Source organism: Neofelis nebulosa, chromosome 18, assembly GCF_028018385.1.
Source record: "Neofelis nebulosa isolate mNeoNeb1 chromosome 18, mNeoNeb1.pri, whole genome shotgun sequence".
NCBI classification, from domain to species: domain Eukaryota; kingdom Metazoa; phylum Chordata; class Mammalia; order Carnivora; family Felidae; genus Neofelis; species Neofelis nebulosa.
The window spans coordinates 36,497,467-36,503,466 of NC_080799.1; positions in this window are offsets into that span (position 1 = coordinate 36,497,467).

The window sequence follows — 6,000 nt, forward strand, 5'->3', positions numbered from 1 at the left end:
AGAGAGAGAGAGAGAGAGCAAGCAAGGGAAAGGCAAAGAGAGAGGGGGAAAGAGGATCTGAAGCAGGCTCTGTGCTGCCAGTGGAGAGTCCGATGTGAGGCTTGAACTCAGTGAACCGTGAGATCATGTCTTGAGCTGAAGTCGGATGCTCAACCAACTGAGCCACCAGGCGCCCCACGAAATTTTTTTAATAAGGGGCTCCTGGGTGGCTTAGTCCATCGAACATCCTCTCTTGATTTCAGCTCAGGTCTTGATGTCATGGTTCGTGAGTTCAAGCCCCGAGTCTGGCTCTGTGTTGACTGCACAGAACCTCCTTGGGATTCTGTCTGTCTGTCTGTCTGTCTCTCTGTCTCTCTCTCTCTCTCTCTCTCTCTGCCCCTTCCCTGATTGTGTGCTTGCTCACTGCCTCTCCCTCTCTCTCTGTTAAAATAAATATATAAACTTTTTTTAAAAAAACATTTTGGGGGTGCCTGGGTGGCTCAGTCCATTTGGCGTCCATCTTGAGCTCAGGTCATGATCTCATGGCTCATGGGTTCGAGCCCCACATCGGGCTCTGTGCTGACAGCTCGGAGCCTGGAGCCTGCTTTGGATTCTACTAAAAAAATTTTTAATAAGAAAAAAAGACAGACTGCCAGACTTGGTGCCAGGAGGCTTTGGATGAACTGTAAGAATTGGTTTTGGCAGAGTGATGGGGCGTGAGGTGTACTGGAGGAACAGCGACACCCTGAGATTTTAGTCACCTCTGTACCCTCAGTCCCCACACGTAGCGTGTTTCCCATAAACACTTTCTTGAGAGAGTTGTAAATGGCCAAAAAGCACATGCAAATGTATATATATCCATCTTGGACTGTGGCCTGTGGCTGAGTTTTAGGAGAAAGGGTAGTTGCGTTTGGACCGGGGGTTGGGGGGGGAGGTAAGCCTTCCAGTCCATCTTCTGTTTGCAACACCAGAGCCCCGTGACTTGAGGTCCCGGTGTGGCCCTCAGAAGCTGGCATGCCGACCACAGCCTCTCAGGGTGTCTCCCCACTGGAGCCCGGGCAGGAAATCCCAGAGACAACCCCCAGTGCTGGCTCCCTGCCAGGCCCGGGGACAAATTGGGAGAACTCGGGGGGGGGGGGGTGTTGGAGGCTCCCGATCAACTTGTTTTCCCCATCCCTCCTGGCTCCAGGGGACATACCACTCCCTGAACGGTGTGTGTGTGTGTGTGTGTGTGTGTGTGTGTGTGTGTGTGTGTGTACATGCGTGTGCCCACCATCGAGGCCTTCTCCTGCCCCCGTGGACTAATCCAGCATTTTAGCATCTTTCAGAAGACCAAGCTTGTGCTAGAAATTCAGCAGACTTTGGAGACAAAGTGAGAGGCCACAAGAGAGGAGACAGGACTGCAGATGTAGGGGGTGACAAGGCTGATGGGCGTGGACCTAAGTCTCGATTTGTAGGAAGCCTTCAAAAATGTATTGGACTCATTACGAACATTTAAATAATAAATTCTGCATTAAAATGTATTTTGGGGGCTTCGCTTAAAGGCAGGCTTATCTGACTACCCCACACCCACATTCCCCTGTGTGGCTGATATTCCGAGCTGGGAGCACAGTCTCCACTGCTCCCTATTGCCACACACTGGTCCTGCTCCCCACCCAACCCCCACCCCATATCTTGCCTGCTGACCACTTAGGGAGCTGATTTGCTACTTCTTGGTTGTTGACACTTCCTGAAAAACCCTTTGATCCAGCCTACAAAACTGAGACCCAGGGGCTAGAGAAGAAAAGGGACCTCACGTAGGGTCACACGACTGCAGAGGAAGCCAATTTGGAGTGGGGACCATGGGGCTTGGCTCCTGTCCTGTTGACTTCCTGCGACACCTCGCCTCCCCACTGTGTCCATTGTTTTATCATTTATCATTGGGCCAGACACCCAAAGCGACTAGCCTTGCGGTCTGCTTCCCACTCAGGGTGCATTAAAAGGAGCATGGGGTCTAAGACACAAAGGCTAGAGCTGCAGGAGGCCAGACGCTTACGAACTTGAACGCGCTCATGTATTCTCTTTCCCAGTCCTGTTTCACTAGTTCGGCAAAGCGGAGTCCAGGAAAAGTATAGTAAAACCTCAATAGCAATGCAAGAATCCTGGGGATTTTTCATTTTCTGGTTAACAAAGGTGATCCCAAAGGCTTTAGAACCACAGGGTGTTTCTTCAATGACTGGATGGACCAGTGAACGGATGGAGCTAGTGAGGGCCTCCCCAGGTGTCACTTTCAACCCCTTTTTCTTGAGAAGAGAGAGCCCCGCCCAGAGAGGCACAGTGACTTGCTTAGGGTCACACAGCAAGTTAGAGCTGAAACCACTGCTTCCCACTCTCTTCGGAACTCCTGGGCCTGCTGGCAGGAACCCTGCTGAGGGGTCTCTGTCCACTTTCTTGCCCCCGTAGGACAACGGAGGGGTCAGACTGGGTCTGTCTTTGCCGAGGGTGACTTTGAAGACTCCAAGACTTGCACCACCATCTGGTCTGGGAATGAAGTTGGCTGGGAGTTAGGATGCACAGGAGGGCCACCCTTGGAAGCTGCCTTACTCCATAGGAGGTTGTATTCATTCATTCATTCATTCATTCATTCACTCATTCATTCACACCTTCATTTGACCTACTCCCCGAGCACCTGGGACATACCAACACTTGCCCGGGGCCTTGCAGCCCCAGTAGGGACCACACCAGGCCAAGTCCTGCCTTCATGGGACTCAGATCCTCAGCTGGCTGTCAGCATCCCAGGGGGAGACCATACTGTCTCCCTGAGGAGTCCAGTGAGATTTTTTAATCTCTTGAAAAAGTGAATTTGCAGGGTTTTCTCTTACTCCTGTTCCCTCAAGCTGAGCTCTGCCTGCTCCACGGGGATCAGCCGCCCTTAGCTCGGCCTGGGCAGCTCCTCCAAGTGCTGCTCCAACCCAGACCCCTCCCCAGGTCCGTTCAGCCATCCCACACCTCTTCCCTTCTCCCCTGAGTCCCCCCCAGAGGCCTCCCCCAGCCTCAGGGAAGGGTGTGAGCAGTTGCAGGCTGCCTGTATTTAGGGAATTCAACCGGATCAGTTTTAACACGTGTATTCACCCAAGAAACCACAGCCACAGCCAAGATAGCGAATGAACCCATCACCCCGACAAGTTTCCTGTGCAGCTACCCCCCACCCCCCCACCCCCACCCCCAGTCATCCTTCCCTCTCAACCGGCCGGGCACGGATTTGCTTTCTGTCACTATAGACTAGCTTGTGGTTTCTAGGATTTTATGCAAGTGGAATCGTATGCTGTGTACTCTCCCTCTTTTTTGCTTTCTTGCGCTCAGCATCACTGTTTTGAGATTCGTCCGTTTGTGTGCGTCCATAGCTGGTTGCTTATCATTGCTGAGTAGTCTGCTGTCCCTCCCCCTGCGGTTTTAGTGAAACCCAGGCCTCCGACTGCGCTCCACACGCCTGCGTGATCGCCCCCACCTCCCTCCACAGCCTTGGCCCCTCCTCTCTCCTTACTCACCAAGCCCAGGCCATTCCAACCTCTCCGTTCCTCAGTGCCCCCAGCATAAATAAGCCTGCCCTCTGTGAGGACCCCTGGGAAGTCTCAGCATTGCCAGGAGGAGTTCCTTGAGCCCGCACAAGCATCAAGACATGGGCAGAAAACATACATCATACATCTCAAACAGTGTTTAAACTAGTACTTCAGATAGGGCATCTGGGTGGCTCAGTTGGTGAAGTGTCTGACTCTTGGTTTTGGCTCAGGTCATGATCTCAGAGTTTGTGCATTCAAGCCTTGTGTTGGGCTCTGGGCTGACCGCTGACATCATGGAGCCTGCTTGGGATTCTCTCTCTCTCCCTCTCTCTCTTTCTTCCCCTCTGGTGCTCGCTCTCTCTCAAAATAAATAAACATTTAAAAATAAATATAAATATAAATTTCCCACTAAGCACTCCTCTTAGAAAGAAAGAAAGAAAGAAAGAAAGAAAGAAAGAGAAAAGGAGGAAGGAGGAAGGAAAAGGAAAGGAAAGGAAGGAAGGTAGGAAGGAAGGAAGAAAGAAAAGGAAGAAGGAAGGAGGGAAGAAAGAAAGAAAGAAAGAAAGAAAGAAAGAAAGAAAGAAAGAAAGAAAGAAAGAAAGAAAGAAAAGGGAAAGAAAGAAAGAGAAAGGAAAGAAAGAAAGAAAGGAAAGGAGGAAGGAAAGAGGGAAGAAATAAAGGGAAAGGAAAGGAAGAAAGAAAGAAAAGGAGGAAGGAAAGAGGGAAGAAAGAAAGGGAAAGGAAAGGAAGAAAGAAAGAAAAGGAGGAAGGAAGGAGGGAAGAAAGAAAGGGAAAGGAAAGGAAGAAAGAAAAGAAAGAAAGAAAAAAGAAAAGAAAGAAATGGCAGCTTGCATGTATTGAGTACTGCTCTGTCCCAGACAGTTTCTCAAAGTCCTGTCCCATTTAATCATTGCTCAGCCCTGAAACATGGGTTCTATTTACGTCATTTTATGGAAGCGGAAATAGAGGCACAGAGATGTTAAGAAACTTGCCCATGGTCACACAGACAGTAGTGAAGTGCCGAGACGGGACTTCAGCCCTGCGGTGTGACTTCAGGGTCTGAACCGCTGACCGCAGCCTCCCACCTAAAGGCAAGGTATTGATGAGGGGGACCGAGAGTCCCGGAGGGGTCTGGCAAGACTACTGGCAAAGGCCAGTCCCGCAGGAAGAGAGGCCCCCACAGCCTTACTCACCCAGCGGCTGCCCGGGGAACAGCATTTCTCCTCCTTGGCTAACATACGTCGGTAATAATAATCGAACATCACCTTTTGATGCTCGTGAGATGCCAGGTGTCTCACCCTCTGGCCCAAGTCATTCCACTCTCATCTTTTAGAGTTCCTGCAGACAAGGAAACTGAGGCACGGAGAGGCTAGGTCACTCGCCTGCAGTGACACAGGACGAGCTGACCCTACCCAACCCCCCAGGGGGCTCCCCGCTGACACTCCCCCCTCCACACACACAGCAGCCAGCATCAGGCCACAAGGCGCTGGGAGGGAGGTGGCTGCGTGTTTGTCTTGCCCAGAAATGCCAGTGCGTCACCATCACACAAAGTCCTGGCTGTTTGCTCCCATCGTTCCCGGGGCACTCTTGACAAGTGTCCCCCTCACGAAGGCTGAGGGCGGAGGGGAAGGAATGGGAGGCAGGTTCAAAGCACACAATTAAAATTCCGAAGGAACTATGTGAAGTCCTTCTATTCCTCCCCTAAAAACACACACAGAACATTCTTGATCTCTCTATTGGGCTGGGGGCTGGACTGTAAGCCTCTTGCTGTACCTTCTCCGGTGCCATGTGACCGACTGCAGCCAGGCTCCAGGGAGGAATTCTGTGTCCCAGAGACAGCTGGTCCTTCCCTCCTCCCCACCCAACTAAGCTGCTTGGGATTCCTGGCGCTCCTGTGGGAGCAGGCAGGGGTGTGGGCACCCGTGGGGAGCGGAGCCCAGGATAGCCTGAGTGGGGGGCATCCAGGCTGGCACCTCCACTCCTTCCCCCGCCCCCACCACCACATGGCTGGCGGGTTTAGGCCCCGCAGGGTGTGTGGGGTTGGAGGGCGGGAGTGAGTGCCGCAGGCTGTTGGTGGTCTCAGAAGATAAAGGAGACCCATCAGCCGAGGTTGTGAGTCCGAGAACTGGCCTTCCCAAGGGGTGTGTGGCCTGCTGTCCCAATAAGGGGTCATCCTGATAGGGCACTGAGAAGCAGGCAGGGAACCCTCACGCCCTAGCAGGGCAGGACTGCAAGCAGGGGCTCCCTCTCAGGCGCGCCTCACTCCCAGGGATCTGGGGAGAAGGGGGTGGGGTGGGGGGGACTGCTCGATGGGCACACAGGCCTCCTCTGGAGCCGGTGAAATGTGGAGCCCGCAGAGGCGGTGGCGGCATAACACGGTGGAGGCGGGAAAGACCCCTGAGTGGTGCACTTTGAGGCGGTGAATTTTATGGTGTGTGAATTTCACCTCGGTTTTAACCAAGACGGAGAAGGAGAAGGAGTT